We start from the raw sequence: 18,656 nt of genomic DNA, 5'->3' as shown, positions 1-18,656 counted from the left end.
GGTTAAGCATCCAATTCTTGGTTTCAGCTCAGGACATGATCTCACAGTTTGTGAGTTTGAGCCCCACGTCAGGCTCTGCACTGACAATGCAGAGCTTGCTTGGGATTCTCTCTCTTTCCCCCTCTCTCTTTGCCCTTTCCCTGCTCATATACTTTCTTCCTCCCTCCCTCCCTCCCTCCCTCTCTCTCTGTCCCTCAATAAACGAGCAAACTTAAAGCACAGGGGAGGGGGGTGGGCAGAAGACCTGAATAGACACTTTCCCAAAGATGACAATGGCCAACAGACACATGAAAAGATACTCAACACCACTAACCATCAGGGAAATGCAAATTAAAATCACAATGAGGGAGTACCTCACACCACTCAGAATGGCTAATATCAAGAAGACAAGAAATAATAAGTGTTGGTGAGGAGAAAAGGGAACTCTCATGCACTGTTGGTGGGAATGTACATTGGTGCAGCTACTACAGAAACTAGTATGGAAGTTCCTTAAAAAAAGAAAAAACCAGAAATACCATGTGATCTAGTAATTCTACTTCTGGATGTTTACCCAAAGAAAACAAAAACACTGATTCAAAAAGCCAGATGCATCCCTATGTTTACTGCAGCCTTTTTAACAACAGCTAAGATTGGAAAAAACTTAAGTGTCCAGTGATAATAAATGGATAAAGAAGAGGTGGTATACATATACAATGGAATATTACTCAGCCATCAAGAAGAATGAAATCTTGCCATTTGTGACAACACAGATGGCCCTAGAGGCTATTATGCCAAGTGAAATAAATCCGCTAAAGACAAATACCATATGATTTCACTCTTATGTGGAATCTAAAAAAAACAAACAAAAAAAAAAAAAACCCAAACAACAATAACAAAAACAGACTCATAAATACAGAGAACAAACTGGTGGTTGCCAATGGTGGAGCAGTGGTGTGGTGGTCACAACAGATGAAGAGAATTAAGAGGCATAAACTTCTGGTTACAGAATAAGTCAGAGGAATGAGAAGTACACCAGAGGGTGTATAGTCAATATGGTCAATAACATTGTAACAATTTTTTTATGGTGACAGATGGTAACTACACTTACTGAGGCATTTCCTAAAGTATATAATTCTTGACTCAGTCTGTTGTACACCTGAAACTAGTAACACTGAATGTCAATTATACTTCAGTTAAGGAAAAAAAAAAAAAAGACCTGAACACACACTTTACCTAAAAGAGTATACAAATGACTGCAGGCAAGCTCATGAGAAAATGTTCATCAGCATTAGGGAAATGCAGATTAAAACCACAGTGAGATACCACTTCACATCTCTACTAGAAAGGCTAAAATAAAAATTACTGATAATATCCAGTGCTGGCAAGGATGTCAGGCACCTGAAATGAACAGTAATGATGATAATAACATCGCTGCTGGGAATACAAACTGATGGTTAACTCTGGAAAATGGTTAACATTTCTTTCAAAGTTAAATGTACACCTACCACATAACCCAGCCATTCCACTCCCAAATATTTACCCGAGAGAAAGAAAAGCATGTGTTCATGTAGAGACCTGTACTAAAAGGCTCATAGGTAGCGCTATCTGTAATACCCACAAATCACAACAACCCAAATATTCTTCAGTGAGTTAATGGACACACACGCAGTGATACTTCCACACGATGGAATAGTACTCAGGGATTAAAAGGAATATGCTATCAATACCCACCCCTGGGAAGACATGACACCGAAAGAAGGAAGTCCGCTTCAAAACATTACATACCACATGCTTCCCTTTAAACAACATCTTTGCAAACACTAAACTACAGAGGTAGAGAACACATCAGTGGTTGCCAGGATTTAGGGGTTGGGAGAGAATGTAGCATAAGGACACTTTCTGAGGGGAGTAAGCAGCTGTGGAACAGTTGAATAAATCTACACGTGTGTTAAAACTCACAGAACTTGTACAGCCAAATGAAACAAAACAACGCAAAACAAAAGCAATTTTAACCCAGGTTAATCTTTTATCCAACATAAAAATATCTGAAATTTGCAACAACATCTTTGCATAACTAAATTGTGTAAATAACTGTACTGAATATAACCACAGAAATGGGTTTTACAGACAATGGAACATGGAGTATTAAATATTATTCAAGCCAAGTTTATTTATAAAACATTTCAATAGACACCAAAAAACTATTTCTTCCTAACGTTAACTGTTCAATCACACACACACACACACACACACACACACACACACACATACACACACACACTAGGACTGTTCAACAGCAAGGAAACCAATACTCAACAGGAGCCAACAGTTCTCGTCATTCAGGCACCTGGATTTGGAGATGCTGGTGCTGCAAAGCAGGCGAATCATCAGGGAACCGGATGCAGAACCTTGGAGCCATCCAAAGGGTGCCCACTACCACCGGGTCCCATCTCTGGCCACATGGGGTTTCCACAAACCCCCATTTCCTCAACAGGGAGCACTGGCACATACAGTTTGTTTTAAAGCTCGAAGACTATGTATACAAAAGGAAAAGGTCCAGGAAACCAGTTTCACTGAGAACACCTGCACGCTGCCATCATTACCGCCACAAATGGGCGGGTGCGTGCGCAGCATGCCCGAGCCCGGCCCGAACTTCCACACGCCTCGTTAGAACTGCTGCTCTACTCCACGGGTGAGCAGAGGGACGGACCGCTCTCGATGGCCACTGCTAAGCTGACATGATCCAACCCTGGACTACAGTGCCGTGATAAAATCATTTTTAAAGACACATCTCTGCACTATTTCTGTCAAAACAGGTTAGTCTTCCATTTCCTCAAGGCATTTTTTATGGAGTCGTTTTCACCTATTTCAAAGAAAGCAGTAACCATTAAAAGAGTTAATCCAGATGTCACCCCGTCCCACTTTCAGTGATACCCCTCTCCTTTCCAAGTAGGCCCTACATGATTTAGTGCTGGCCACTCAATAGTGTCAAGGAATCAAAACTGTGTTACTTTAAAAAGTATCTTTTTTTTTTAAGAGACAGAAAGAGAGTGCATAAGCAAGGGAGGGGCGAGGGAGACAGAGATTCTTAAGCAGGCTCCACACCAACACAGGGGATTGATCCCACAACCCTGGGATCACGACCTGAACCAAAATTGAGAGTTGGACACTTAACCAACTAAACCACCCAGGTACCCCAAAAAGTATTCTTAAAATAGAATTTTTAATGATGAAGCTGTGAATGTTTTCTTTCCTTTCTATTTTTCTCTACTTTTCAAAGGCTCTCTCTACTGAAGCATTAAAATAGTTGAATTCCCTTTCTTCTACTCCTAACATAATTTGCCATAAATTATGGTTATGACCATTATCTTTTCGTTATGACTAATCTTGGGGAAACCCTAATTTTTGATCTAATATCCCACCATCACCACCAAAGGGGGTGGGGATAAGATACACTAAACTTTCAGGTACCATTGCTCTCACCCAGTATTACAAAAATAATTCAATTATAAATGTAAGGTTGAGTCTGGATATTTCTAAAGGGGAGAAACTCTTCCTTGATGTGTTTAACTTGCTTGAGAACAGTACAGAGGAACAGATGAGCATTTAATAGGCCTGCTTTGATTATAATATCAAGCCTGAAGTATACATTACATTATTTTTTAGAAAGGGTTACTTCTTAGAGGCACCTGGGTGGCTCAGTGGGTTAAGGGTCCAATTCTTAGCTCAGCTCAGGTCTTTGATATCAAGGTCATGAGTTCAAGTCCCGGAGGCAAGCCTCATGCTAGATGTGAAGCCTACTTAAATAAAAAGAAAGTAGTACTTCTTGGGGTTCTTTATATGCTGAAAAATAATCAGCTTGACAATAAACGACTGAATCTGACTCACACACAGGGTACACGGCTTTCTATTTGATATCTGGAGTGATACGGTGTTAAGTGAGCCACTATGGCCGTGCTCTCCTTTCTGGGGTATTATCTATTATTTGTATTAGTCTCAGCCAACAAAGACACTCTGAGTTCAAAATAAAATCAGTACACAGGAATTCACATACACATTATTTTTTTAAAGGAAAACTCATTCATTTTACATGATTTAGAGAGAAGTTTGAAAAAACATTTTTTTTCCAGGCTGGAATATATTAGCAAGGCCTCCGGGCAAAAATGCAAGTTAGAAAATCAGGACTAAGAATGTAACTGTAAACAGTCAAATGGAGAAAGGAAAACTAGATGCCATTATGTGAGGACACCACACAATTTCTCCGGGGAGAAATTTCGAAAGCTCCTAGGTATTACGACGGCACAGGTACATCAGTGTGCAGTGCGTGGCAGAGAAGTCCTAACTAAACAACAACAGGGTCAACTGAGATACTCCACAAATCCCTTACAACTAAAATACTCTCAGTCTATAATTATGGCACAAGATTGACATCTTTTTTTTTTTTTAACGTGTATTTTTGAGACAGAGGGAGACAGAGCGCGAGTGGGGGAGGGGCAGAGAGAGAGGGAGACACAGAATCAGAAGCAGCCTCCAGGCTCTGAGCTGTCAGCACAGAGCCTGATGCGGGGCTCGAACCCACGAACCGTGAGATCATGACCTGAGCCGAAGTCGGACGCTTAACCGACTAAGCCACCCAGGCACCCTGAGATTGAGCCTGGGAGCTTCTTAAGGTTTTGCCTTCTTCATCACTCTAGCTGGTGCCTGGTACCTAAGAGATACTCAAGAAATGCCTGCTGAATAGGAAGAATGTAAAAAGAAATTCTACTAAGAAAAGGACCATAACCCCTGGTGGATGTTATCTGCTGTTCCCCAAAAGCACTAAGGACACCCCTGCATCACAACACCTCCTCCTCTGGAGGAGTCTTGTAACTGCACCATTGTTCCACAAAGGAAAACAATTTTCTCAGACAAAATTCACTCTTCAGTTCATTTCATAGTTGATAATAGCTGGTACCGAGAGAAGTCTCAGCTCTGCCAATTTTTCACACCTCATTAGGGTTTGCATTATCAACATGACCTTCAACCTGTGGTTCTTTGTAGGAATCTTTTAAAGCCAGGTATCAATTTTATAGCTCCCATGTTAATTAAAGCTGATTAGCACAACCCATAAGGCTACTGACCAAATGCATCAAGTCACAACAGGCTGACAGCAAACAAGAGAGGAAGGGCCCCTCTGCACCCCCAGCACCGAGGGAGTCCCACACAAGAAGCTCCGGGTCAGCCGCGCCCCAAACGGGAGACTTGACTGTCTGACACAGGACCTACACAAGGGTCCCAGCTTCAACCCCAATGTTGAATGTCAGTAAATTTTAGTTTCTTAGAACTGCTTAATAACAGCTCTACTATTTTCTTCCTGCTCCCCAACACATGCACCCCTTCTGGAAAACATAAACCTAGGCTCCTTCTGATAGCATTTCTGCTCTCTTTAAGTAAGCTCTACCCACTGACGTGGGGCTCAAACTCATGACTCCGAGATCCAGAGTCACACGTTCCACTGACCGAGCCAGCCAGGCGCCCCTCAAGTTCTTGTTTCAAAGACAGACTTGTACCTCACCCAGTTTATTTAACCTTTTACCCACAAGCAGTTCCTCAGTTTAGGACTTTTAAGCCAGATTCCTATTACTACTTCTTTCCATACCTAACTTTGCTGGAGAAAAGACTGGAATACATTGCCAGGAGCAGAACACGATTCAGAATCACAAAACCTGGGTTCAAAACCAACCGTTACCAACCATGTAACCTGGGGTAGGGAAATGACCCTCTCTGAGACTCCATTTCTTTGTTTCTAAAAGGAGGAAAATTCTAGCTTGTTCACCTTTGTTGGTTATTATAAAGATTAATATCTATTGTAAATTATTAATAACAACCATGGAGATTAAAAGCAATTTTATGGGGCACCTGGGTGGCTCAGTAGGTTAAGCATCCAACTTTGACTCAGGTCATGATCTCAGAGCTCGTGAGTTCAAGCCCTGTGTCAGGCTCTGTGCTGACTGCTCAGAGCCTGGAGCCTGCTTCGGATTCTGTGTCTCCCTCTCTCTGTTCCTCTCCTGTCTGTGCTCTGTCTCTCTCTCAAAAATAAATAAAGACTAAAAACAAAAACAAAATTTTTAATTAAAACCACTTTTATTTGTATATTTATAAATACTAACATGTTAATTATATATTATGTCATTTTTATTATTATACAGATGAACACTAAAATTATTTATGTATGCACATTATATAACAATAAAGGTAATTTTGTTTGTATTTTTAATTATAAGCAGTTAATAATTATTTCGAAGACGAAAAATAACTTTTACTGTTTTATTCATGTTCCCTCTTACTTAAGTCCTTCTATGACGTACTACCTCTCAACAGCAACCAAGTTCAAAAGGCCTCTTTGTTAAAGCTTCAAATCATCCACTGCTGTAATATAATAAAGTACTATGTAATTACAGAAATAACACAAGTGGAAAACTACAAAATTTAAAGTATAAAACATAAACTCAGAAGTCGCCCACAACCCTACCACCCAGAGGTAAACTCTTAATATCGTGGCACAGGTTTTCCGAGATCGTGTAAAATGCTTTGTACCCTTTGCAGTTTCACATCATCCTGTGCACATTTCTCCATGTAGTTCAGGGCTCCTCCAAACTCAGATGCCCGACCATCATGTAACAGTCTTCTACGTGTTCAAGTCACAACTGAACCAGTTTACACTATCTGATGGATAGGGTACATCTAATTTTTACATTACAAAAATTAAAGTGATCAACATCCCCCAACATAAATTTTTATGAATTAAAAAGAAAAACGTTTTTGCCATCAAGCCCAAGAAGTGGTAAAGCAGGACATGAGCATTTTGATGGCTTTTGGCACAACAGACTGCTTTTCACAAAGTCCACCCAGTAAAACCCCACTGAACTAAGGTAACAGGATGATAATTGATTTAGAAGCTGGAAAGGCTAAGTTAGCAGAGACCCCTCAACACACACACACAGCTTAGCCATCTAATTTGAAATATACAGTCTTTTACCATTTTCCTGAAGTAGAGTGAATGTCTTTTCCGTGAATAACAGGCCTCCAGACTGACTATAGGCTAGTCACTCTTACACAAATCACAAGCAAAAAGCATCATCCACAACTCCCAATCTCCCTTTTTTATTAGAATGGAATACACACTCGCAGGCCTTCAGGAAACAAGCTGAGAATCCTTACAGAAGTTTAACTACTCCCCCATTCCTTTAGAGTTGCCATGACCATACCTAACTTAATAGCATTCTTTTTGGAGGCCTGCCTTTGGAAGCTTTGAAAAGTATTTAGCATATTTTTGTAGAAAAACAATACATTTAGTCAAATTACATACAATTTCCTATTATGTAATTACACAATAACAAGTACGACTGACCAAAACGGGCTTTTGTTAAAAATGAAACCAATTCTTGATCAACATTCAACTCAACCAGCAGACCTAGAAGGACTGAGAGCCCACAGCGTGGCTGCCTCAATGAGCCTGGCAGGAGGAGGAGAAAGGGAGACGGAAGTCACCCAAGAGAGCTCTCGTCTCTCAGCCCTTTGCAAATACGAAGTATTGTGTGTTAAGAGGCATTTTTTAAGCTTTACGTGTATATGTAGGGGCAGTATACACCTACACAGACACAGGTAGTCCCTGAGCTCAGGGAAGGAGCAGAGCACGTGTTAGCGTTGAACAGACTTGCTCAACAGAAGCCAAGAGCAGCCAACCGAGCTCCCTCTCCTACTCCTCTCCTACAACCAACCTCCAACCTCCAGGCTTGGTCCCCATCTCTTGCCCCTTTCTTTCTAAATTCAGTCATCAGCTGAATTCACCCTGTCTCAAAGCTTCAAATACCAAGTACACAGTGAAGACTCTCAAATCTGAAACTCCAGATGCATGTCAAAGAGCAGAATGCGGATGCCTCACCCCCCAGATCTGCTCCATTCACCAGACCAGAAGCTGCCACCACCATCCACTCAGGCCAAGTGGCTGCTGTCCTTGACTATTCCCATTTGTTAACTCCGCATCCAACATGATAGTAATTCCTAGCACTTCTTCGTGTGTTTGTGAATATATTCCCTCTCTTTAAAATGTAAGGGGATGTCTAGAGGAGAAGGACCCCAACTTATTTCACAGATCTATCTCCAGCCCCCCAGAGTAGTCTCGGGTACACAGTCTTCGATAAACACTGTTGAGTGAAAAGAGCTCCTCAAAACTTTCAGACTCCTCTACAAAGTTTTCCACGTATAGTTGGAAGACCAGAAGAAAATCTTCCAACCCCTTTTGAAATACACAGTATTCGCGCCTTGGGCATGACAACAGACTACTTACCCCAACACCCTCATTTTACAGATATGACCCTTAGGGTCCCAAAACCTTTACAAAATTTACCCAAGATCGTGAGAACACATAAATCTAATGACATACAAGCAGCTCCACCAAATGATCACCACAGGCAGACCTCCTCCTTGTGATTATATACATTTCTTGCAAGTATTTGGAGAGCAGAATTGGCTAATATCAGAGATGCTTATTTTTTCATTTTGAGGTATGTAAGAGGCTTCTTGCAGTGTCCCCAGCTGCACGGCCACTTGAAAAGCCCACAGCTAGTCTGGAGACTGCTTAAGTGCCAGAGAATAATCCACAGCAGACAGAAACTAAAGGTCTCCTTGCCTGGATTAAAAATCCCAAAGTCACTGCGGGAAGCTGTTGTTGCTAACTGCTCCTCCTTCTTTTACAAACCCTTCCCTATTAGAATCCACTGTGACTTTCTAGTACAGATAGAGTGTAGCTGGGTGTCTATAATCTGGCACCTGTCGTTTGGCTTCATATTCAGCTGTCCAAAGGTTCTTTATAAATTGCAGTAATGGAAGTTTCCCCCCACTGCAGCTACAAAGCTCCCCAAGGTAAACTTCTCAAAGGTATGAAGTCATGTTACCACCTCACCGGCTTTATCATTTCCCTATCCTGATCTAAATACCCTGGTGTTTACAAAGCTTGTGGTATCACATCATGGGGCTCCCCTGACACAGTGTAAGGGGCCTGCCAGGCACCCCCAGCCGCTGCTACTAGCTCAGGGCCAGAGCCACGGAGGCAGTCAAGGTTGGCCAGCCGCCCATCTGCCCCCCAGCTCCTACTCACCTAACCACATCAATCTCTTGGCTAGGGCTGAGCATGATGTGTGTGAACTCATCCACTGCATGATGAAGGGTTCTGTTTGTTGTTGTTGTTTGTTTTTTATTTCAGAGACAGAGAGAGAGCATGTGGGGAAGAGGGAGGGAGGGAGGAAGGGAGAGAGGGACAGAGGGAGGGAGGGAGGAAGGGAGAGGGGGACCGAGGGAGGGAGGGAGGCAGGGAGGGAGGGAGAGGGGGAGAGAGAGAGAGAGAGAGAGAGAGAGAGAGAGAGAGAGAGAGAGAATCTTAAGCAGGCTCCACTCTCAGCAAGGAACCCAATGAGGGGCTCGATCCCATGACCATGAAATCATGACCTGAGCTGAAATCAAGAGTCAGACACTCAACCAAATGAACCACCTGCCCTCTAAGGTCAAAATTCACCTTTTATACTTCTTCATTCCCGCTCTGCTTTTACTGTAAAAGATTCACACTTTTTCACTTACACATTGCTATATAATACTCAATTGTGTATATCTCCTTTTGGGTACCTATGTAAGTATGATGCAAGCTTTCAAAGTAGTAACCATGCTTTTTATTCCTTTTGTAAGCCCCAGGGAATCTAGATTAATATGTAGCATGAAAGCTATTCCACAAGTATCACTGACTGATCAAGACATCACTGACTTATTTTAAAAGAACTGGGACTGATTGTAGGAGAAGCTCCTGTAACGCACACATCTACCTATTTCACGCTTTACAGTCTTGCTCATTTGTCCTTACTATGTGCCAGGGACTGTCCTAAGCACTTTACATTAATTTGTATCATTCTCCTAACAAGGTACATACTATTATCACTATGATTACTATTTTACAAAGGAGGAAATTGAAGCACAGAGAGATTAAGTAACTTGCCCAACATCACAGAGCTGGTAAGCGGTATAGGTAAGATCTGAATCCAGGCAGCCTGGTTCCGAAGTTAATGCACTAAACCTCTATGCATGACATAGTCTGCAAGAATAACACATTATACTTGAAAACATATGGGCCAGATTTTGCTTCTTCAGATTTTAAGTTGTGGCAGTAATCACATTTTTTTAATTTGACACAACGCAATCCACAGTTACTTTTTTAAATCACAAAAAATACAATGATTTTAATATGCTCCTAAATAACACATTTAGATTTGGGCTTTGCATGCTGTTTATACTAGGAAGTGCATCTGCTCTTGGCATTAAACATGACAAGCTATTTTATGATTACACAATAGAATGCCAGTGCCATCATCTGATCAAACAAATAGTGAATGATTAATGCCTCTTCGTAGAGAAATTTCTTTTTAAACATATTAACATATAAATAGCTAAGCAAATATTACTTGATTCACATAACCTAATATGTACAAAGACAAGAAAGTTCTTTACCTATAAATGATAGTCAACACTCACTTCGACACAGCAACATCCAATGGTGGTTTGTAAATACCCACACACGGTGTTGACTCAAAGAATCACCTACCAACTGTCATTACTGCTGACATAACCTGGACACTGAGATGGCAATGAAATCTATGGTTGGTTTCACATGACAATTAAAAGTGTTGCAGCCAGAAAATTTTTCTGCAGAAATGTTCTAAAACCTCGTCTGTGAGTTGTAGGACAGAGCCAGTTTCACTTACTTCCTTAAAATGATGAACTACTTACATGTATCAGTAACTGATTTTTTTTTTAATTTTTTTTTCAACGTTTATTTATTTTTGGGACAGAGAGAGACAGAGCATGAACGGGGGAGGGGCAGAGAGAGAGGGAGACACAGAATCGGAAACAGGCTCCAGGCTCTGAGCCATCAGCCCAGAGCCCGACGCGGGGCTCGAACTCCCGGACCGCGAGATCGTGACCTGGCTGAAGTCGGACGCTTAACCGACTGCGCCACCCAGGCGCCCCTATCAGTAACTGGTTTATAGATCAAAAGCACTTAGCAAAACTTCACTCAATCAAAATGAAGAGAACAAATATGAAGCAGAAAATCGTTCTCAAAATACACCGAAAGAACAAATAACTAAGTCCATTAAATCTGGTTCCTATGCACAGTATAGAAGAGTTTGTGAAAACTAACTGGTCAATGTGCTTGAGACTATAAACATCCATTTTAATCCATTTTAATCAGAAAGAGTAGCAAACATTCGGCAGAACAAATACTATTTAAGAAAAAGGATTTAATTTGGTTCATAATGCACAGAAATCTCCACTTAGGCAGAATTTTTAGATTAAAAAAACTAACATAACCTTGCTAAGAGGCTACAATTAGAACACAGCGACTTTTACTGTTGCTTTCAGCATGGCTCCATTAAATGACTGTTGTTTATCTATACAAATAAAGAGCAGCCTGAGAACTGTCCCACTTTCTTTGAGAGTTAACAACTGAAGCTAATGTTTCCTTAGTGAGAAGGCCACTCTGGAAGAGTGCTGTGAACCTGGCCCGTTTCCCTTGCAGCAGACACAAGCCCGATTTGCAGCAGGGGCAACACCAGCTTTGCGAGGGAATCTCAGTGTCCTTAAGTGATGCATGTGAACAGTCTTAGTGATGCTCATCTGCTCAGCTCAAAACAAAGGACAGTCTTTCTCCCCAATCAACAGCAAGCTTCCAATGTGTTTAATCATACATTCTAATGGAGGGCAGTGCAATGACAGGGTGAAGCTTCCTTAAGAGTAACATTAGCTTCCTCCTGTCCGGCTCACCTCTGCGTACCTCTCACATCCAATACAGGGAGCCCCTTGTCTTCCCCCAGAGGACTCCACACGTATCTCAGAATTGACTGAATCACCAGCACGCTGTAGCGTTACTTATTTTAACCCAGACACATGAAAGGACTTGCGCGAAATCGCCACTCAGATTTACTAGAGAACTGGAGTGGGTTCCCCCACATGACCCCCAAGTGTGTACTGTGAAAGTCTCTCTTTACTTGTGCTTGAAAAAGAGACTGTTGTGAGAAATACGATGCGTGCAGCACAGCTAGCACCTAGTAAACACTCAAAACACAGACCCTCAACGAAACACCGATTGCTGAGAATTCTCTTGAGCCTTAGATGCTGGAACTAGTGATGTTACTACAATGTCAGAGAGAGGCATTAAGTAGTAGGAATAAGCGAGAACCCTGAGACATCTGAACGCTGATAGCAGTTTTGAGCCCCGTACCGTATCTAGTAAAAACAAGTAATTAGGCCAGGTTAAATAGCTGAGTCAATTTGATCATTTCACTTCAATTTCTTATCACGAGAGGATTTAGTACCTTAACAGGCAAATCACACCAGGCAACTTCACAGGACATTTGTACATAAACACTACATCTCTTCCCGATAAAATATACGCAACATCAAGGTTGCAGTCTTGTTCCGCACTTAACACCTCTGGTTTCTTTATGGGGATAAACATGGTCACCAAAAGAACATTTGTTTTTTAGCAACAATGTGGGTTTTTTTTTGTGACAATGGAAATACATCTCAAAAAGGTTTAGAGCAAAATGGTATATACAGATACAACCTACCATATAGTTTTCATCATGATCATCTACAAAAGGTTCTAAAATTATAAATCAAATTTACTATTACATGCAATGGCTAGAGTGCCAAATTCTCAGAGAGCCAAAATCCTCACTTATAAAATAGAGGTAATATCTCTCTTAAAGAATGAATATCACTAAGATGGCATGTGAATAAAATCATTTCAACGTGGAACACAGACCTAAGCCTAAGCTAAAACCATGAAGCTTTCAGAAGAAAACACAGAATATTCTCAAGGTGAGGGGGCAGGCAAAGGCTTCCTATGACACAGGAATAACCACTTTTTAAAATTGATACATTAGATCTAGTCCTATATAAAACTTTTGATTATCCAATGACATTATTAAAAACTGGGGAAAATCATGGCAAAATATAAATCTAAAAAAAGAAGGAACAGTATGTGGGCTCTGTAAGGAACCCCTGCACTCAGTAAGAAGATGTTCGCTGTAGCTTGTTTATAATAGCCTGTGTGGGAGGAGACAGCTCCACAGAGGAAGAGGAGATGCTGGAAATTTCTCTCCTGCAAAGAAGAAAAGGCTAGCAGCTAGACTGCCCAGAAGACTACTTGAGGGAGAAGACAGGAAATAAAAACTAAACAGATACAGGACAGTCTGAACTCCTAAAAAATACCCTGGACACAGTGCCAGTCAACACACATTTAAAACTAATTTGGATTTAAAGTAGTGGTTTTGTTGTTCTTAGATTGGAGAGCTTCTATCCAATTTTAATGCTGGAAGCGATCATTCTTACTTAGGTTCATTCAATTCTCCAAATCAAGAAACATGTATTTGCATGGAAAATATATTTTACTTAAGAAACTAGATTCACATCATATCACATTTTAGACATTTTCTGTTCTGCCTAAAAATAAACTTTAACTCTTTTACGGCACTAGGCCATGAAAAGAAGGATGCAAAGTAATATGAAATGGCATGGAGTTGCCAATAATCATTAAAGTTTTTCAACCATAATCCCTGAGCTGTGATTTTATATAATCATACATTTGGTTCTGTCTAGACATGTTAGACTGGCAAAGCATACCACCCTACCCCACAAGCACTGGCAGACCAATATATAATAAACAGTTATCCACTGTAGCATTACAGGATGTGAAATTGATAGTTTTAAAACGTAGATGTTAACTACTTATAACAATAAGAATTATGACACTTTCTGTAAGTTTGTTTTTTTTTTTTATGCTTCAAGTTTTTATTTCAATTCCAGTTACTTAACATACAGGATAACACTGGTTTCATCAGCAGAATTTAGTGATTCGTCACTTACATAGAACACTCAGTGCTCATCATATCAAATGCCCTCCTTAATGCCCATCCCCCTACCCGCCTCCCTCCAGCAACCCTGTTTGTTCTCTGGAGCTAAGAGTCTCTTTCTTAGGGTTTTACTGACAGTTTTTCTAACGCAATCTAAACACATTATGAATGCTGGGTCAGTTACTGTGTCCCTGTACTTTCTCATTTGCTTGACCCTTCTCTCTGCTCTCTGCCCGGCAGTGTGCAAGGGCCGCTTTGCTACTACCCACGCACTGTGCTCTTGCACAGTTACACCACACACTGACTTGAGATGCTATTTCATACAAACTAGTGAAAGAATTATCTAAACTCCAAGGTTCTGTCTCAGAGGACTATTAGAACCTGTTTAAACTACCAGTTAAAAAAGGATACCACATGTGAAAACGAAATAGCCTACCTTTTTCCCTGTCAACTGCTAAAGGGGAAAACCGCACAATTTCTAAGTACCGTTAACACCATAGTAAATGAAAGTGTTTTGACCAAAGTAGCTAAGATGTCAAATCAACAAATACTGTTACATAAAGGATTAGGGACAACTGAAGTGTATCATTTGAAGCTAAAACAAGGATGTATCCTATCACCATAAAATGTGAGGAGAGAAGCATAAATACACAGAAAAAAACAGGGAAGAACAATTTAACACAGTGGGTCAGGCACTGAAGCAAACAGATGTGGGTTCAATTCCCAGCTCAGCCACTGACGAGTGACATAATCTTGTCAAAATCGATTAGCCTTACAAGTAACATGAGGATGTTGCTCAACATCTCATAGCATGATGTGGAGATTAAATACGATCATGAAGGCAAAAGTCTAGCAAACTTCTGGGTACAAATTATTCAATAATGATTAACTATTATTATTGCACCTAAAATTTCCTCAATAAGGATTTTGAATTACTAAAAGGCTATAAGAGAACAAAATCTCATCACATAAAAAATGCCAATTAAGGACTTCTAGTTTAGGAAGTTTATCTTGTGGTCTCAACAGTGTTGTGGAAAGTCAAAAGAATTTTAAATTTTAAATGAGTAATTGAGGCAGTGAAAATAAGCCCTTCTCCTCCTTTTCTTCCGATCCAAACAATTTCAGAGAAAGGATGAGGGGGAAAAAAAACCAAAAACAACAATTTTAGAATCAGCCATTACAGGAATCACTCATGTGGTCAAACAATGGCACACCTACAATCATAGTTAAAGGTAAAACCATTTTCACGTAAAGTCACAAACCTGCACACTCAGCTCCTCTTGCTTGTAAACCAGCTTGTTGCAGTTACACTACAATGATTTTCTGGGGCAGGCTGCAACTAACTGAGCAAGTACCTGTGCGTGATAAAAATAGGAACTTAGTACAAAGCACAACATTCTATTTCATTTAATTCTTCATTCGTGCTCCACTCACAAAGGATGTGTGCCAGGCTCTGACAAATATTAACATGATAAGAAGGGCAATCCTGCAGGGAAAAGAGCATCTATGAAAAGTGTAAAGAAGGCATGGACGGCCTAGGATGTCCCGTCTCATGCAGCACACGTTTCTGAACCTCCACAGTGAGAGGGCAGAGAAGGCCCGTAAGTGGGGGTGACACTGAGTAGGTGAGGCCAGAGCTAAAAGTAAAAGGGGCTTTGCCTAAGCTTCATCCTAAACATTACGGTTTTACAACACATACCATTTTTTGTTGATAGGGTAAAATTCTCAAATTTTATCTACAGCACTCCTTTAATTAGCATATTTATTCACAGTCATAAAAAGATAAACTACGTAGTAGCTTTGCCCGGAACCAGACACCAATTTCGAAGTATCCATATTCTGTCTCCCCGTCAAAGGTAGTTCCAAGGCCACCTTCTCCAGAAAGCGTTTCTTGATAGACTTCAGCTGAAAGTTGTCATCTGCTATGAATTCCTGCGGCATTTTGCCCCAGGCTAAATACCTCATACCGGTTGCCCTTTCTACCTCGTATTAAGGTTACCTTCCTATATGTCTTAGATCTCCATAAGAACTCAGGTCCCTTGGGAGCTGGTTCATATATGATTTACCTAGGACAGAGAGTCCTGCAGGAGCTGCAGCGTTCAAAACAAACAAATTAACAAATGCATGCTTTTGTTCCCTTAAGATGGAAGCTTGGCCATAAATTTCTCTAACTTCATCACCTCTACTGGTGGTATTAGCGTTTACTGAAAAATGTGTCTTTAATCAGGATGATTACTTGAAAACCTCGGCACAGTATGAGAGAGAATGAGGCTAGAAGAACAATTTTCTCCATAACATACCCTACGTGGCCTTCATCTGAGATTCAAACACTAGCACTCCATTTTTATATGTTACTGGTACCCCCAGGACATCTAAAGAGTTGACAGAGTTGTTCAACTTAAACCAAAGGTCCTAAATACTACGATTTTCCATCATATAATCATAAAATCAGAGTTAGGAAATTGCCCCTCACACTTACTCATCATGTGGCCTTTTTCAAGGCCTCAACTTCCTCATATATGAAACAGGTGTAACATTACCTATTTCACACTACTGGTGAGGATTCAGCAAGAAAACATGACAATGCTTGGCATCAAGCCTGGGTACACAGGACTTGCTCAATACCAGTGTTATTTCAAGATGGCAGACTGAAGTTCTACCATGAAGTCTCCCTATTCTAAGACCAGTAATTGGATAATTAAAGGATGTCTTAGTTTCCTTTTATGATCCAAAAAAAGTTAATACTAAAAGCCAGGAACTGGATGCCAAGACTACCAGTCTTCTTCAGATATTCCATGTAGCGATTAGACCCAGACTTAAGTCTCAAATCCACTTTCCATCTGCATTAAATTTACTTGCAATTTTCTACTGTAGAGTGAGATTCTTTTAAAAGTTACTCTGAATAAAAACGGGGTGAGTCATTCTTGATATACAGGTCTAAGGAAAATCAGCACACGAAAGCCCAAAAGTTTTCCCTTTCGGATTTCTTAAATTGAATTATTTGGCCAACATTTAATCAGTCATGATGTAAAACGAACAGGTAACTTGAAATATTTCACAGTGTCAAACATTTGCTCAATATAGAACAGAAAATCACATAAACTGGATCATCAAGCAGCACAATTTGGATGCATGACAAGTTGTATCTATTAATGACTGCCCCACTTAAATGATCCAGAAGAATCAACTTTGGGTCTGACGATTTGAAGAACTTGGGCGTACAACACGCCCTCGGTGCCAGAGGAAGGTAACCGTTTCTGTTACTGCTAACATGAAGTTGATTAGCACAAGATTTAATAACATAAGATTTCCTCAGAAGGGAATTTATTCAGGTCAAAGCGCAATTTCTCACTAGTCCTCAGGAAAATGCAATCTAAACAAACAATGGACACCACCCCACAGCCACTAGAATGGCTAAAAGGAAAAACTAAAAGTAAGTGTTGGTGAAGATGTGGAGCCACTGGCAGTCTCGAACACCGTTAACAACGGTGACCTGGTATAACTACAATGTTCTGTGTTATCTACAAAAACTGAACAAACACATAACACAACCCCAGTTACCCATTCCTAGATATAGATGCCCAACAGAAATGTGCACCTCGGTGCCCAAGAAACACATACAGAATGGGCCCATAACAGCATTAGCTGTGATGGCAAAAACTGCACACACACGCACACACACACAAAACATGTTCAGTATAAATAAATAAACTGCAGTAGAGTTACATGTCAGAATACTACATGGGGAGAGAGAAAACCTGTTATACCCACAAATATAATATTGAGCAAAGGAAACCAGACTAAGAGTACATACCGTATTACTCCATTTTTATAAAATTCATAACCAGACACAGCTAGCCCATGGTGATGTAAGTCAAAACAGTGGTCACCTTTCCTTGTACTGGGGAAAGAGGGTGAGGAAGGGTGATGGAATGGGAGAATACATGAGGAAGATTTTAGAATTAGATAACATTCTAATTTTTAAGTTAGGTAATGGTTACACATATGTGTTGAGTTTACAAAAGTTTATCAACGTAGAAAGCTTAGAGTCTGTGTGCTTTTCTGTATGCATGTTACACTTCATTTTTTTATTTATAAGAAAAACATCAAACTATTTGTGAGTGCATGTATCTATATATTTTATATAAGTATAAAAAAGTAAATATATTTGGAGGAATAAAGCGCTTTTTCTTCATAAAGTTGGCATTGTGTACAATTCCTAACATGCATTTCTCTTATTATAGCATGACTATTTTCCCTTCTCTCAAATATTTTAGGATGTACATTTTTATGGACGCATTGCTGGATACAGTATTGAATACAGCCATAAATTACTGCACATAATTTCCAAATTTTTGCCTTAAGCAATGCTGCAGTGAACGAATGGTACAGACATGTTTGTACATGCTCTCCATTTCACTAAGACAAATTCCTAGAAATAAATTCCTGGGGCCAAAGTATACATTTGAACATGCTACAAGTGTACAATAACTCTAGAAAAATTTTCATCAGTATTGGTTAAGAAATCTTAGTCATCATTTATTTACACTTAACTATATGAAAAACCTGGCAACCCAGACTAAATAACTTCTCTGAAGTTATGCTTAATTAATGGCCTCCTCTTCTTACAAAGATTTTAGAGCATTTTACATAAATGGGTACAGAAACCTGGGAAAATACTCTCTAGCTATAAATGGATACCCTGAGAAATAAATCTATCGACATCAGTTATAGGAC

At 40.2% G+C, this 18,656-nt stretch overlaps 1 protein-coding gene across 12 annotated transcripts in view; it reads right to left on the bottom strand.

The window, feature by feature from the left end:
- Nucleotides 1-18,656, bottom strand: part of SIPA1L1 (signal induced proliferation associated 1 like 1) — a 362,478-nt gene that overhangs the window by 234,503 nt on the left and 109,319 nt on the right. For 2 of the 12 annotated variants that reach the window (XM_030319465.1, XM_030319461.1), the window contains exon 5: nucleotides 15,182-15,274. The exons of the other annotated variants lie outside the window; for them this stretch is intronic. The gene's annotated coding sequence lies outside the window, so the exon portion shown is untranslated. The remainder of the gene's footprint in view (nucleotides 1-15,181; nucleotides 15,275-18,656) is intronic. 12 annotated transcript variants of the gene reach the window in all.

Source organism: Lynx canadensis, chromosome B3 (genome assembly GCF_007474595.2).
Source record: "Lynx canadensis isolate LIC74 chromosome B3, mLynCan4.pri.v2, whole genome shotgun sequence".
Lineage (NCBI taxonomy): Eukaryota > Metazoa > Chordata > Mammalia > Carnivora > Felidae > Lynx > Lynx canadensis.
The sequence above is the reverse complement of the archived record's forward strand: the minus strand, read 5'-3'. Positions and strand labels throughout refer to the sequence as shown.